At 33.0% G+C, this 17,346-nt stretch overlaps 1 protein-coding gene across 2 annotated transcripts in view; it reads right to left on the reverse strand.

The window, feature by feature from the left end:
• Window positions 1-17,346, reverse strand: part of EcR (Ecdysone receptor) — a 261,963-nt gene that overhangs the window by 166,740 nt on the left and 77,877 nt on the right. The window lies entirely within an intron of this gene.

Below are 17,346 nucleotides of genomic sequence, written 5' to 3' on the forward strand. Positions count from 1 at the left end.
TACAAAACCTTGCATTGGCATAAAAGTAGTTTTATAATATCTTCTTATTCTATATTTTCACAGCTTCTATAATAGTTGTTGTATGGTATTCACAGTCTGCTGGCATGTCTGCCAGTTAGGGAATGAGCTGTTAACACTCTTACTGGAGTTTATTATGTCATTTCTTTTGACGTTCAGAATAGCTGACGCTTTAGAGATAGCTTTGGAAGGCCTTGGAAATATCGATAAGGAATATTTGGATATTAGAAAGCACACTGCGCAACGCGAATCGATATTCGAAAGATTCACCTTCACACAAAGTAAGGAAAATGATAATAAAATTGCATGAGTCGATGAGTACAGATCTCAAGAGAATGCTTATTTGAAAGATATTTAGGCAGAAGAATGAAGTAAACACCGCGTAGCTTAATGGTAACATCGCTAATATTTTTAACCTCTCAGGTCTCTGCACTCACTGACTACTCTTCCTATGATTTCGCCAAGCTTCCGTTATATGAATCTGTAACGTTTTCCCTACAGGCACTTGTGCGCGATAAGTATGAATACATATGGGCGGGTATATGGTAGAATTTCTACAAACCTACACCCCACATTGTGTCTACAATGTTTGCTTAAAAGTGCAATTAATTTTATTGTTGTTGATTTTCTACATGCAAACATAATTCTACAATTTTCGCACACTTTTGCAAAGCTATATATTATTTTACTCTTTACAGCGGACGTTCTTGTCGGTGTTGGAGCGAAATAATTGCGTCGTACTTGTACAAGTATTATGTCTTAGTGAATTTCATTCAGACATTTTCATTTTCCAGCATAGTGCCCAAAAGTAAAATAAGTGTGAGTAATGAGCGGAAAAATATACATAAATATTTTCGGTTTTTAAATTTTGTTAGGGATGACAAGATTTTCGAAATTAATCGCATTTATGGAGTATAACGTTTTATAAGATATTTTAGCGCTGAATTAGCGCAAAGAGTTGATTTGCTATATTTGATATTCTTAAAACCGGTTGACAATTATGATTATTAAATTTCTAAAAACACACCAAAAATATTTTCGCACCGGTAAAACACAGAAGAACACGGAGAACCCAGATGAAATGAGAGCACAGAAAAGAAGAAGAGTTAAAATTTGTAAAAGTAAGAGGAGGGAGACTTAAAACCTTTTTAAAAACAGCTGAGTGGATTGAAAATTTTAGTTACAAAATGTAGACAAACCACGACGTGGCGTCCACGTGGTAGAAGCTGTCACACCATATATTCATATGAAAAATGAGAGCATTTACTCCCACCTAATATTAACAAAATGAGTATTTTGAGAGGCTGCCGGAACATACACGTATGATGATATCGATGAGAGTAAAAATTGTGCGCAAAGCTTCTTTGAAGGATGCACTTTTGGGCAAGTCAGATACGTAAAGTCGGCGCGTAGCGTCTCTATAGCTGTTGGGGGTGTGCAGTAGATTATTTTGTATTTAATTGTAAACAGATATTTAAGGGTGTAAGTGTGTGACCCACTAGGTTGGTTTCAGCGTTGAAGAAGGACGCAACCGTTACTTCTTTTTCTGCGTTGAAATGAAATGCCAACAATGATACTTTCCCAGTGGGTACTTACATATCGTATCTAAGAGTAGGCCAGTACCAGCACAGTATATATATACATATATATATATATGTATGAAAATATTTGTATATGCTGCAAGCGCAAATAGGTTTGTAATCTGTTGTTTATCAGTGTAGTTATGAGGATTACATACTTACATAGGTCTAATTTTAGCTGAGGAAAAATATTAAAAAGTTCATGGGTAGTTAAAAGTGGTAGTTTCAATATAGATAAGATAAGAATCCTGTAAAAAAATACTAAGCCCATGCATCTCTTTACAATGAGCATACCATGACTTATATCAAATAAAGGGCTTCTGTTTCTAGATCAGATTTAAATCTACCGGTAGAAGTTCCCCGTTTTCACAGTCCAATACTAAGAGACTAAAAAGTCTATACATTGTATAATCTCTTCAGAAAAAGCGCAGTGAGCTTTTTACGTATGGGTTGAAACTAGAAGGGAAGGTTTTCAATACTGCTCCTTTATAAACAAGATATCCCAAAAAAAAGAACTCTAAGTAAGCACATGGTCAACTCGTCTCTCAAAATTGTGAGCGGGTAATTATTGACCCAAAAGCAGTTTTAATAGACTAGTGAAGCACACAGAAAACCGCGTCATACTGCTACAACAACAAAGCACTAGAGACACTACAGGATTAAAGACAACACCAACTGGTAGTCGGTATATAATGGGAACAATAACCACTGGCTGATAACAAGGACAAAAGCAGAGGAATCTCTTCAGCAAGGCAGCAGGTGAATTCTGGGTATGAAGACCACCCCCAAAGGGAGCAAACATCAATAATCGAAATCGATAATACCCAAAATGAAATTGTAAACACAACAAACCCTCATAAAACAGACAACAACAGCAAAAATCAAACACAAGAGGCTGTGAGACAATAGCGTTGAGCTTGAAAATTTATGCGAAGACATAGACTCCAATGAATCAACGACAAACAAACGAAGTGGAGCACTCGGGCTTACTGCAGGGGGTTTGCTGTGCAAAGGCGTGGCGTGGTAGCAAAGAACAACAGCAAGTCGAGCAGATTCTAAGTACAACAAGGAGCAAAAATAGAATAAAATAACTTGAGTTGAAATAACAAAAACAACAATAAAAGAAATAAAAAGTGGAATAAAATCAACAGACGAAAATAACAAAAGTGCAAAAAGCACACATACAAAAGTATCTGAAGATTTGAGTATGTGGCATGCAGCATAGCACCAATACATTTTTTGCGTTCCCCACGTCAGTAGCAACAACAATAATAATGCTTATGGTAATCGACAAAAAAATTGTAGCAATATGAATGCAGCCAAAAAAACAATCAACAACAGCCGGTCGCATTCATTTGATGTACATACATATGTATGTATGTATATTTTTATGTGTGTATATATGGGCAGTCTGTCAACTATAAGCACCGCTTAGACAGGAGTAGAGCGGCGCGGTATTGAAAGTGTGGACGAAGAATGTCGCAGCGTGTAAGCGGCAGGGTGCAGACATTTGGCAAAAACTGGAATAATCTAACCAGCATATGCACATCATAAATGACAATAATAAACAAATAACATGTGCATACAATTTTTTATGTAATATATACTTACAGATACCACATACAAATATATACATATATGCTTATACTGAGTGCCCCAAGTAAATGGCAAAATTTTGAGAATAAATACTGGGACTATTTGACAAAAAAAAACTTTTAATTTATATAATTTTTTGGAGTTAAATGCAACAATCGAACACTATTAGTTGTTCGATTCGCCACTTTCAAACTTCGCTTTAAAATAGCAAGATATTGAAAAATGTTTAAACTTTATTTCGTTTTAAATTTGAAATCAGGTGGCAACATCAATTTTGCAATGATATTATTTTTATTCATTTTCAGAACATTATATAATTTTTCATTATTTTATTTTATTATGAAAAATATTTTATGATGATTTCCTTTCAAATTTGAAATCAGATGGATGAAATCAAATTTTTTTTAAGCATTTTCGGTGCAATTTTTTTTTACTATTTCATCTTATAATCAAAAATATTTAAAAATTATTTCGTTTTAAATTTCAATTCAGGTGGCAACATCAATTTGTAAATAATATTGTTTTCTTAGCATTTTCAGAACGATATTTAAGTTTTTAGTTTTTCGTTTATATTTTAAAATTATTTCCTTTTAAATTTCCATGTAGGTGGTAACATCAATTTGTAAATAATATATTTTTTTTAGATATTTTCAAAACGATATTTAATTTTTTAGTGTTTTATTTTATAATGAAAAATATTTAAAAATTATTTCGTCTTAAATTTAAATCAGGTGGCAACATTACTTTGTACATAATATATTTTTCTTAGCATTTTCAGAACGATATTTAATTTTTTATAATTTTTTTTCATAATGAAAAATATTTAAAAATTATTTCGTCTTAAATTTCAAAGCAGGTGGCAACATCAATTTGTAAACAATATTTTTTATTAGCATTTTCAAATAATATTCACTTTTTTATTATTTTAGTTTATTAGGAGAAATATTTAAAAATTATTTCGCTTAAAATTTGAAAACAGGTGGCAGCACCATTTTGCCAGCAATAATTTTTTTGAAGCATTTTCGAAATAATACTTCCTTTTTATTATTTTATTTTGTGATAAAAAATGTGTTCTGGTATTGAATTTATTAAATGTGGCAACACTGATATTTGTTTTTCGCAAGATTTGTTTCGATATCGCCGACCTATCAGAAGGCGTGATTGTGGTCCAATTTTCGTAAATCTGGCATTGTTACATATGTATGAAAAATGTGTGAAAGAGAATACAATCAAGTATTTAGGAATATGCCTTGACATTGTGGCATCTACAATGGAATACCAACAACTACAAAGTGAAACAAATCAAAAGAAGCAAATCGCACGTCAACCGACAAAAAAAGAGTACAACCTCAGCAAAGCCCGTTGTAGACAACATTACAACAACAACAATGTCTACGGCTGAGTGCAAAAGACATGTGTGCAATAAAAGAAAACAAAAAGCAACAACAAACCAGCTCAATTGAGAAGGCATCCAGCAATGCTACGAGCGCACAAAAAATAAATAAATAGACAATTCGCATTAACATGGCAACAACACAAGTAAAACGAGCGAACAACAAGACTGCAAAATGCGAAACAGCCATTAGACGCCGCCAGCAGCGCCACCACCGCCAGCACCACCGCCGACACCATCAACAACGCTAGAGACGCTGCAGACATAACATATCACATCAGGTTAAAGGGGCAGCAGTAACACAGCAAAGAAGAATGGCATAAACAACAGCACCAACAACATCAACTACAATAATAGCATTAACATGTGGAGTAGAAACAAATAAGGCAGTGGCATGCAACTTGGCAGATACCTAAAATTATTTCCATATAAATATATAGGCTTACACTATATTTGTGCATATACATATGTACTTATCTGCATACATATGTATGTATGTATGTTTGCTTGTGCGATTTTGCATTTTTCACTCTGTGTGTCAGTGTGAGAAATGTGTGGCAAAGTCAGGTTTAATGTCAGCGGCATGGAAAAATGGAAAAAATTGCACAGAAAAATCTCTATTTCTGTTCAAGCAACAACAACTGTGCAACAAATCACACTATGACAGCGGTAGCAAGCATTAATATTGCGCCAATGCATCAGCGAATTGCTAGTCACAATTGCTTTTAGCAGCTGTTGTTGTAATTATTGTTGTTTTCATAGTTCTTGTACTTGTAGTTGTTGTTATTTTATACACATATTTTGTTTTCGTCGTGTTTGTTGTTGCGCTTATAGTTGTTGTTTTAAAATTGTTGTTGTTCTTGTTGTAGTAGTTGTTGTATTTGCAAGTTGTTGCTATTTTAGTTGTTGTTAGTGTTATTTTTTATACTTATTGTTGTTACGTTTGTGGCAACAGCTTTCATTGCTTTTGATATTTCGACTTGTTGTTGTTGCTGTCAGCTCCTCATTTCAGATTTATATGTGTATATGCAACTACTGTGTTATTGTGGCATGACTTTCCATGCATGGCTGCAACATTGTTTTTGTTTTTATTACTGCTGCTTGAGTTGCGTGCGGCACGTTGTAATGAAATTGAAAATGCCTCGATGATGTGCCGTGGCAAGCAAATTATAAACAAATAAATGAAGATTAATATTGTGTTGTATGCATGCCTCGGCTGTAGAGTGAATGGCGGATTGATAGATATACGACTACAAAAAGTCTGCATAGTATAAACACGTATATCCATTAAACAACTAGATATTGAACCTGGATTTGGGTTCAATTTAAAAAATGTTTCAACATGGCCGTCGTTGGTTTAGGACTAGAGTGGCTACATACAGGCGGAATCTAATACTAAACTTGTGCCCAGATTGACCACAAGGCCGGAAAGAAAAAGATTCACTAGAGAATGAAGTGGCCCTAAACTGCAAGTAGTTGGAAAACATATAAAAGATCTAAGCACAGAACGCAACATAGATTGAATGTATAACCTTGAAAATAAATCATTCTAGAGCGCGAAGAGGGCAGCCTTAAAATCTAAGATAGCTGGAATTGTATTAAACAAAGTGTAATAAAAGATACTTGTATAAATACAAAATTCTACCTAGCGTATACATACGGCCGTAAAAAGCAGTCTTTCTAGAGGAAGAAAATGGTCTACTTAACTACATACTCGTATATGGCTCGAAAGGATCTGAGTTCGGTTAACAAGAAACTACATGAGATGGGGCTAGCAGTGAGTGATTTTCGGTGTTATTTTTTACATAATTATAGAACTGAATCCAGAATGAATATGTGACCAAAAAGCCACAAGCAAACCTCTTTATTTAAGAAGAAAAGGTGTCTGTAGCAGAAGAACTCAGATCCACAGCTCTGGTTGCTCAAAATAGAGGCTAGTAACTCTATCAGTACCCAGCATTCAAGTGAACGAGAATAAATATTTGCCACACTACTTGCTTAACGTCAACTGAAAGTGGCCGTCAGATGTAAAAAAAAAAGCAACGAACACTCTAAGCATAATTCGCACAACAAACGGTTTCAGGATATTGGAATTGAAGCGGGTTTTATTCAGCCAAGAACTGTTAGGATTGTTAAGTAGTAAGTAACACTCTAAGAATATTAAAATGCTATAAGCTTGGTTGAATAGGTGAGGAGCATATTGAAGCTATTTGCTGCCAAAAACTTAGACTCATTTAAATGGCTTACGAATACTATAATATATATATAATAATATTCGTAAATATTCGTATAAAACATGATATCAGTCGAAACCTGGAAACTCCTAACCTTCGGCGCACTTTTGCAGACTTTTCACTTTAATTTCATTAAATTCTTCGCATGTCACAGGCAGTGATTTATTATAATCGTGGCGTGGCACTTTAGCAACACAAATTATCTCGCTTTCATTGCACACCTTTTCTTATATACTCACATATGTACATAACATATATTATATACATACATATGTGTCATATGAAGACTTCCAGTGAAGAATGTGCGTTGATATTTTAATTATTAATTTTTATTGCATTTCTGCATGTAGATATGGAGTTGAAGTTTTCTATTTTTTTTTTTTTGTTTTGTTTTTGCTGCTTGGCGCCATAACAATTAGCGCTTTGCAATATTAAGTTGACAAGACTGCAATAAAATTTCAATATGTCAAAGAATTCCAATACTGCAGGCGAGCATAAAATATCCGAGGGTTTAATGAGGCTGGTGGATAGCCGCCACGCAGACGTTTAGGAAATATTTGATTAATGGCGATATAAAAAACAAAAAAAAAAAAATCTGTGTGGCATTTAGATAATGTAGCGAAATATTTTGAAAAATCTGTAACTGGATTTGTCATATATAATGATGATGATAACCTAATATTTTATTTTGATGTGAAACTCTTTTAGACAGTTGGAAAAATATTCGCCACACGCTTTAAAAATAGTACATAATGTCGTCTAAGAACACTAAAATGATTTGTATATTTTTCTGATTACGCGTTGCATTACTTGTACTGTAAGAAAATAGGTGAAAAAGTTGCCAACTGTTCGAAAATTCGGTGTTAAATTAGAGTAATTTATAAAGTAATGAAGACAAGAGTAGCATACTAAGCTAACTTTAAAACATTTTGTAGTTAGAATTTTTCTGCAGGAAAAAAAATAAAGGGTTGCCACCTGTACGAAATTTTTAAAACAAATTATAGTAGTTTTCTAATAAAAAATAAAAGAGTATTATATTAAACCATATAAAATAAAATTGAATTGATTATTTATTGAAAAGTGTTGCCAGCTGTTAAAAAATGTAATTCAAAAAAATTAAAACTATAAGAACTTTATAAAAGATTGAAATTTTTAAAACAAATTACAGTAGTTTTTAAAATAAAAAATACAAGAGTGTCATACTAAACTGCTCAAAAAAGTTCCTAGCTGATTATTTATCGAAAGGGGTTGCCAACTGTAAAATAATTTAATTCAAACAAATTAATAATATAAGCAATTAAAAACAAATTGGATATTATACTTAAACTATATAAGCAAACTTACCGTTGTAATTATTATTATAAGAGCGTTGCCACGCTCATAAAATTTGTTATTAAATTAAATTAATTAAAACAATAAAATATTACAATATCTGAGGTTTACGAGTAGTAACAGTCGCAAATATTTTTCAAGAAAAGTTGACATCACCCATGCAGAAAAGCTTGCATAAACAACAAAAAAAGTCTGTGAGAGTTGCCAGCTGTTAAATTTTTTTATTCGAACTATTTGATAAATAAATTCAATAATGCTATACTTTTATTAAATGTAAGACATGTTTTTGAATATTTTTTGTACTCAGAAATATTTTTTTATGCTAGTTCAGCAGTTTATGAATTACACATCGGTAATAAAGTAAAAACGTATGTATTTTAGGGTGGAGCGAAAAAAAAAATTTTTTTGGCTTAGCCTAGGTGTAAAATCTGTAGATTTTAAAAAAAGAAAATTTTTGTCCAAAAAAAAAAATTTTTTTTAACACCTAGAGACGGCCTAAGTTTTAAAGTAAATTTTCGAGGTAAAATTTTTATTTCGTAAAAATTTTTTGGTAAGTGTTCTAGAAGCTGTGGAGCATCCTCTTTCTGGCCAATTAAAATTTATCAACTTTAAAAAGTTTTTGTGGTCATTATTGGAGTTTTAAAAAAAGTCTTAAATGACCACATGCTTTCCTAAAGCGTTAAAATAAATTTTAAGTCAAAAACCATCACTTTCGGTATATTTTATATAAACGTGAAGAGTTTAAGCCAAAAATTAATTTTTTTTTATCCAACAATTTTTACTCGAAATTTACTTTAAAACTGAGTGCGTGTTAAAAAAAATTTTTTTTTTTGTCTAAAAATTTTCTTTTTTACCCTCAGGCTAAGCAAAAAAAAAATTTTTTTCGCTCCACCCTAATATATATGTTCCAATATTAGTAATCCAACTAAGATCCTTGTTAGATTGAACCTCTTAAACTAACCCAAGCTATGCTCCAATAATGTTTCTGAAATTAAGACATATTTTTTTATAGAATGCAAATAGTTAGAACACCCACGGCGAAGTTTCACTTCTGTCGCGCGTAATTCAACGCAGACAACAAGTCAAATAGCCTGTAAACTTAAGGCTCACGAAGCTTTTGATAAAGTTTATGCAATTTTTCAAATAAATTAATGTTAAAAAGTAGCTCTTTATAATGCATTTTAAGAAATATTATTAATTAAAATAACTCATAAGTGTCACTTATGAAACTTTAATAGACCACTTCGTGACCTATATGCCAAGATAACGATTTTTTCAAACATTGTTAGCAAATTTATTTCAAGTAATAATAATTTCAATGAATAATAACAAGTAGATAAATAGTTTTCTAAAAAAAAAATATTTATTTTGTTTTGCAGAAAATCACTCTCGTTCGCTTTCACAACTCAGGTGCTTGCTGTGTGATACAAGTCGCCTTAATGAAACGCTTGTTATGAATGAAATAATGGCAATGCATAAAATAATTAATTTGCATTAAATGTGTCAGCAGTTGCATATGAACACAATATTTATAAAACAAATATAGCTTAACAAGTGGTAAATACAATAAATCAGACTAGACATAAAATTTCACAAACTTGTTCTTTTCATGAACACACACATAAGTACATAGAACACGCATTGCAACTGTAAATTATGAACAATTTCAATTTTACTTACAAATCGTTAATGCCGTTAAAGCAATATTCCATACTTCATTAAATATTAAATTCCATGTCAACTTGTGTAGCGAATTTGCAAACCGGAAACTTACCTGCAAAAAAAGAAAAAAAGGAAAAAAGTGAGAAAAAACCATTTTCATGTCAAGCTAAGTTAACATTTGTAAATGTAACAAGAGTTGGAATATTCATGAGCAAGTAGATGGTGTCTATATGTATATGTCTGTATGTATGCATGTATATATCGAAAGCATATATGTATGTCGTATCTTTTATGCAATCATGTAAGTGCGAGTTATGCGGCATTGAATACTTAAAAACGCACTTAGATGTGAAAATGCCACTGTAGGAAAATGTTAGAAATCAATTTTGGACGACCACAAATACAAAATTGGCATGCCAAACAGCATATCATAAAGGTATCGAGTTTTGAAAGGTTTTTTGTTTTTGTACAATAGTTTTGTGCTGAAAAATAAAATTTGATTTAAGGCAGCAATTTTTATATTTCAAACATACACAGTTACTGTAAACAAAGTCTTACACAGCTATCGTTCATGATGTCACAAGCTAATTAAATAAATAACCATATTCTGCGACCAAACATACTTCAAAAGAGTAACATGACGAAACTCTCTATTGCTATAATTTTTATTATTTATTCGATGCTTAGTCTTACGCACTCTAGCTAGTCTGTAAATTCACATTAACAATTTTGTAAGTAGTTCTATAAAATTTCCAGTAGGGTACGTATCAATAGTGTTTATAAGCACGTTGGTGTCTACACAAGAAATTATATTAGGGTGAAGATAATTTAATAAGTAATGTTTTGCAATTTAGATTACTGCTAATATATATATTCACAAAAAGGCAAATCACGATAACCATTCTATGTATGTATTAGGTATAAATGGGGGCTGATATACTAATTAATGGATCATTTCAAACATTTTCGACATCCAACTATAGTATATACAAGATAATTTATTGAACTAATTCTGTAAGATATCTGATCCACATTGACCCATTACTACATGGTATAAAGTCAGCCGAAAGTTTGACCTCTGAATTTGATTATAATATCTTACAAATTGCCCGATGTTTTCAGTATAAGACAAACCACAGGCATTGAGTTGCCCATATTCGGTATCAGGGGAGTTGAAAAAGTTATGAGCCAATTTACTATTTCTGCAAAATTACACTCGCATATCATCATTTATATTTGGTTTATATAATGTTAAGTGAAAGCATTCTGCTGTGACCGGGCACCGATACAAATCTAACATGGAAAAAGCTTGCAGCTGTTGCTTATAAGGTTATGCACTTCTTGACTGGTTTTGAGCGTGCAGTCAGCGAGCTCAAAGCCAGTATAGCCGCTCGGCTATCGGAGCGAGCCGAGAAGGAACCACTAGATGAAGGTTTCGCGATACAATGGGATAGATTGTAAGGAACGCAATCGAGCACCCTAATGTACATACATACATACCAACGCAGTTAATTATATATGTATGTATTACATGCCACTTACATAGCCACATTTATGTCGTTTGATTGGCAGACAGACACTTTGCAGATAAGAATGAAAATTGTAAGCGACAAAAAAGCAATAAGTACGCGTTTGAATAGAATTGAATGGAATAGCGCTAAAAGCGCAGTCAATAAGCAATAGTAACAATAAAAAATATGGTTGCATAGAATAGCATTATTGACAGGTATATGTGGAATTACGTACTTGCGAGTATATACATACATATGTATGTGAATGTGTATACTTATGTATAAAGTAGACTTACAATACAAAGCATTATGGCTAAATTCAATAGCTATGCCCACTTACTTATTTGCTACGCAGCTACAGACTGCATAATATGTGGTTGCATATATGTATATGTATATGTGTATGTCAGTAAATGCTGATGAGCATGTTTTCGTGCTCGCACTTTAGCACAATTGAAATAGTATCTGGCTGCTTACGATTTATTGTGCGTTCACATAAAAGTATTTTTCTATTTTATTATATTTCATTGAACGCGTGATAAGCCCACAAGAAAGTGCATGAATACATACATATTATGCATATAAATACTTCAATCAGAACTTGCATAAGACGGCAAGTGAGTAACTGTTTAGTGTGCGTGGGGTAATTAATGCTGGTTTGGATCAATCAAATAAAAAAAACTCTGGAAAGTGGAAATTCTTCAAACACTATAATAGAGAAGTATTGTTAAACATTTTGAGCTTACAAAAAACCGAAAAAATTCTACTTGTAAGAGCCGTAAGCTAGTTAATAGACCAGCGAAACTGTAACGTAGCAGATTTTTTATCAGAACTCCGGCTATCAATACAGCAGCTTTCTCAAAAGCACCTCTCAAGATATCGCTAACTACAAATGTACTATTTAGTATATAGATGCCATTCAACAAAGCTTGAGAAACAGCGAATCGAACAAGCAACTGGTATAAACCAAATAATAACAATATTTAACAAAATTTTGCTCGAAATAAAATTGTGTAATATTAAAACCCGAGCAGAAAATAGCATATTCCGTTCACCAAACCTTGGAAAACGGCAATCGAACAAGCAACTGGTATAAGCCAAATAATAAAAAAATTTAACAAAATCTTGCTCGAAATCGAATCGTCTCAATATTAAAAGTCGAGCAAAGAATCTTAATATAGTGTATGTTTTACATTCACCAAATGAATGAGCAACTGGTATAAACTAAATAATAACGAAATTTAACGAAATTTTGGTTAAAATCGAATCGTTTCAATATTAAAACCAGAGCAGACAACCTATAGTATAGTATATGTATTTCAGTCACTAAAGCAAGGAAAACGATGAATCGCACAAGCAACTGGTATAAACCAAATCGGAACGGGTCAACAATACCAGTTTGAAGAATCCCAATATAGTATATGTTTTCCATTTACCAAAGCTTGAAAAACAGCGAATCGAACGAACAACTGGTATAATCCAAATAATAAAAATATTTTAAGAAATTTTGCTTGAAATCATATTAAAACCCGACCAAAAAATCTCAACATTACTTATAACTCGACTCAACACTGTTTTTTGGTTTGGTCTTCGGGGTTTAAATCGGGCTCCGCCTGACTCGTACCAGAACACCCGACTGTTTGGCAGTTAGAACTTCAAATACATCACAAAAGAAAAACTCGACAACAAAATACAGAGCTTTAGATACCCTATTTGCCAAAATTGACGCTAAGAAACTTGACCAGGCGACTCAACGCAAAATTATTTTCTTTTAGATTTTACATAAGTTTATAAAAAAAAGGTACGTAATATACGAGAAGTAATATTAAAACCTAAAACATTAGATCGGCTTGAGCGCGGCTTATCAAATATCTGACAAGCATTATTGTTACAAAACGTGCTTGACTGCATGCTTGACAATGTGCGTTTGGCATGCGCTTGTCAATCAATCAATGCACCAGTTCAGTCATCAATCAAAAATGGTCACGCCACAATTTAGTTAACTCTTACGATATGTTAGTTACTGAAATTCTCATATGCGAATGTGTAGAAAAACAGTAATATGTTTTTGTTGTAGCACACTGCAATAGAAAAAGTTGCAGACGCCTCAATCAATATACGCTATATATAAATATATAACAGCAATGTAAGTATGCGCCGCCAGCTCAATAAATTTTTTGCATGCGTCTACTATTGTCTGCGAACCGTGCCACGCCCGTTTCGAGTACTAGCCTGTTCACTGAATATAAATGCCTTAAACGCTTATGCGTTGCATTTGTTAATGAAATTGTACGCAGAAACGCATATATGCGCTCATATACATTTATAAAATATACAGTTTCTTTAGTAAGTATGTATGAGGATAGTCTAATAAGTACATAGTCTAAAAAAAAAAAAAAATTTGGGTAAAAAATGACGATCTATTTCTCATTATAGTTTTAGCTCGTTACACTTCACCCAGCGGCTCTACAACTTGCTTGACCTCTCTAAAAAACATGATCTTCAAAGTAAACCTCAGTAGCGGCCTCTTTTGACTAAAAATTCAGCTCGGCGAGTGACTTTTTCAAGTTTGGACTTAAAATTCGTCGTACGGGTCCAAATCTGGACAAAATATGATGAACGAGACAACAGTTCGTAGCTTAATTAGACCAATTTTATAATGCTGGAGATATATTTTTTCCAGAAATTCATCATCAACTTAGCAAAGAAAAGTTCTGTGATCGTTTCGCCTTTTTAAAGTTAGTACATGTAGGCTACAGCTTGTGGTTGCCGGAATACGATGGCTTTCTTTGGAGCAAGTTCGCCAGATAAAGACCATTGTTTCAACTATTCGTTCATTTGTCGGAAACGCCGATATCGCAGCACTATAGCATATAGCTGCCATAGAAACTGAACGATCAAAATCTTGTTCTTGTATGGAAAACTTTTTTATTTGACGAGGTATCTAAACGAAATTTGGCATAGATTATTATCCAAGGCATGGCTACAATCTCCGTGCATATTGTTCAAATCGGATTACTATAGCATGTAGCTGTCATACAAACTGATGGAAAAAAATCTAGTTCAAGATCTTTTTATACTCTTTTATATTATAAAATATGCACATGTGATGGGTATAATACCCGTCGGTGCAACCGAATTTAATGTTTCTTCTTATTTTTAACTTTATTTGCTGTTAATTGAAATGTTTATAAGCGTGACGGTCAGCCACATGCACAGCACGCCCGCCCGATTATTATCTTACTGCCAAAATTGCTAAAGCACACACACACACATAAATACATGCATACTACATTTATTGAACCTGAATCGTCGCTACTTATTATCAGCCAACAGCGATCTACTAACCGCTTAATATTATGCATGCTATATGTACATATACATATATGTATGTATATAAAGCAGATATATCACGCCACGATTTAATTTCATGCCGATTTTTCCATAACACACATACACACACACACACACACATACGAGTCTTTATTAATGAAGCTCACTTTCATATTCTTCACACATCTCACTGCTTCGGTGTTAATGCGACACCTCTGTGGTTACTCCGTACCCCATTCGTCAGCACACACAACTCCGACGTCATCAATGCTCTGCTTTGTACTTTTCAACTCTTCATTTTGTCATGCTTTCCAGCGTTTGCACGAAGCAATGAAGCTGTCAAAGTGTATAAGTCACATACACGGATTTTAACATGAATTGCTGAATTGTGCCGCTGAATATTCACCTCATTGCCTATGTCTGCTTGAGTGCCTATGTACTCGCCGCTGCTGCTGCACTATAATGCGAGCGCTCAGATATACATAGAATTGTGCGAATATGCTTTTGGCGCAAATGACAAACTGTCATTATCATTATAGTCACAGTCGCTGTCAGTGTCACTTTGTTGTAATGCAAAAATAAAATGCAATCATACTTTGCCGATACAATTGACTTGAGACATAATGCAAATGTGATGGCGAAGCGTTATCGGAAGACGGAATAAGTGCTGTCATAAATTTTTTTTTTATTATTAGCGTATAACTTGATAGATCTGTCTAGAAATATAGGGGTGCTGTTTACTTTTTTTCAGTGAAAACTAAAATTTTATTTCAAAAATATCTTGTAGTCGCTAGGGTTGAGTAAAAATTAGAAGGATCTAGGCTTTATCGCTTTAAAACTTTAAAACTACAGTCTGTGTTTGATCAAACAGTTCTTTTTGTGTTGCTAAGGTAAGCTACTTAACATAAATACTATAACGGCAAGTCAAAAGTGGCAGTTTAATATAGATTTCGGATTTCAAAGCGCTAAAGAGTTACTATAATCTATGACCGATAGTTCAAAATATGAACTTGAACGCTCTTTTGCTTCACAAAGAACTTTTCCAAAACAAGGGTAACGTGTTATTATTTATGTTAACAGTGTTAATCGATCAACATGAAGCTGTATTTCGAGCCATTCGTCTAGTCATAAGGCTGTCGTAAAGATCCGCTGATATCGAAATAAACCATGTACAATTCAGACTCTCACTTTGGATAGAAAAGAATTTCATTCGAATTTATTTCGAAAAATGGATCTATAACTATATTCGTGCGGATTTTTGTTTTCAAAATTTGAACGTTTATTTAAGAAAAAAAATGAACAATAGTATTACTCAAAGTATTGCCCATCTGAAACTATAACCTTTTCCCATCTTTCCGACAACTTGTACATTCCATCCTAGAAGAACTGTGCCGACTTGGTAGCAAAGAATGCATCAAGCCAATTTTTCATGCCCTATTCGGATGTGTCAGAAAGGGCTAGGTTGAGGCTTTAAGGCGTGTGAGATAAAACTTCGCAGGCGCTAATTTCCTAATGATTTTGAACCTCTCCTGCAGCTTGAGATCAAGCGTTGTTATGATGGAGAAGTATTGCCTCGTGCTTATTGAATAAAAGCCGCGAATTTTGGCTTTTTTTTTTGATAAAAATTTCCATTAATATAACTGCTCTATATCTAAAATTCTTTCTGAGTTTTAATGTTCAACTTTGGCTTTGTATTAAAACAAAAATTTTTGAGAGAACACACATTGTTCCATACAAAATGTTAAGATTCTTATGGAAAATAATTATAAATTGCACTTTCTTCTCTTACTCATTGATGCTACCACCTTTTTTTCATAATCGTATATGGTGGTTGATCCGATAGATTAGATCATAACAAACTGAAAATTTTTATTTAAAGCTCTTTTTTGAATACCGGAAGCGATATGTGAAACAATGTTGTTAAGGTTTCAAAAAGGATACTTGAATAGGTTAATAAGTTAAAATGTCTTAATTCCATTTCAAAATCGTTTTAAAACAGTATTATAGTCTCTCATTACATAAGACATTCAATTTCAAAGCCCATAAAATTAACAACACGATATAAATAGTGCTGAGAATGTATTGTAAATAGCTGCACTCGACTGGCCAGAACTTGAAGTGCGCTGAATCGAACAAACAACTGGCATAATAAAATACAGTTAAAATAAAAGTATATTATACCACTTTTGTAGCGATCGCTACTGGTGAATTGATTGTGGTTGTTTTCCGGCGAATCGAACGCGTTTATTTTCATGTGTGTCAAATTATAACGAAAGAGCATCCAATCATTCTATTCAACTAAAAAATTTTTTCTGCTGATATTTTGCATTTTTGAGTTTGAAACTTACAGTTATATGAGTGCTGGTCTGTGCTGTACAGAAGTTATTAAGAAAACACTATTTTACTTAAGTTTTAATGCCTATTATTACTTGAGATTTAATATCCTACATACTTAGGTATTTAAGCTTCTGCCCTATAAAAAGGAGCTTGTAGTAAGCTTGAATCATAATATTAACATATACCTATATACTATATTAGCTTATGTTTGTGTTTGTTGCTTCTTACTTGTTGTGAAGCTGTTTACTACGTAATTTTCTCTCGGCATTTTAGCATTCACAGCGGCTTGTGTTTTGTTTTTGCAGCTGTTGCTGTTCTTGACGTACTATTAATAACCATATTTATAATTT

The sequence above is a fragment of the Bactrocera oleae genome, chromosome 4 (assembly GCF_042242935.1).
Source record: "Bactrocera oleae isolate idBacOlea1 chromosome 4, idBacOlea1, whole genome shotgun sequence".
Classification (NCBI taxonomy): domain Eukaryota; kingdom Metazoa; phylum Arthropoda; class Insecta; order Diptera; family Tephritidae; genus Bactrocera; species Bactrocera oleae.